This window comes from Trichechus manatus, unplaced genomic scaffold (assembly GCF_000243295.1).
Source record: "Trichechus manatus latirostris isolate Lorelei unplaced genomic scaffold, TriManLat1.0 scaffold00060, whole genome shotgun sequence".
Classification (NCBI taxonomy): domain Eukaryota; kingdom Metazoa; phylum Chordata; class Mammalia; order Sirenia; family Trichechidae; genus Trichechus; species Trichechus manatus.
This window is the reverse complement of record NW_004443996.1, coordinates 2,525,004-2,525,574: the sequence shown is the minus strand read 5'-3', so window position 1 is coordinate 2,525,574 and position 571 is coordinate 2,525,004.

Sequence of the window (571 nt, the reverse complement as noted above, 5' to 3'; positions counted from 1 at the left end):
AATGCAATAACTATTGGCTGTCTAAATGTTGTTCCTGAAGAAAATATGACATTTTTATGATGAAAATGTATTCTATAAATTTCTGAAGAAGATACTATCACGTCTGCCTGTAGCCATCAGGGAGGACTTTAAGATAGACAAAATATTTTTTTATTATTATTATTTTTATTTTTGTTGTTGTAGTTTAAATGAAGTTTACATTTCAAGTTAGTCTCCTATACAAAATTTTATACATACATTGTTAAGTGACCCTAATTGCTCACCCCCTTCTCTGACAGCACACTCCTGCTTTCTGTCCCTGATTCCCCATGTCCATTCAACCAGCTCCTAACCCTCTCTGCCTTCCCATTTCACCTCTGGACAGAAGCTGCCCCTTTGGTCTCTTGTACGTACTTGACTAAGAGGCACACTCTTCACGAGTATCACTTTATGTCCCACAGTCCAGTCCAACCCCTATCTGAAGAGTTGGCCTCAGAAATTGTTTTAGTTCTGGGCTGATAGAGAATCTGGGGACCATGCTTTCTGGGGTTCCTCCAGTCTCAGTCAGACCATTAAGTCTGGTCTTCTTACT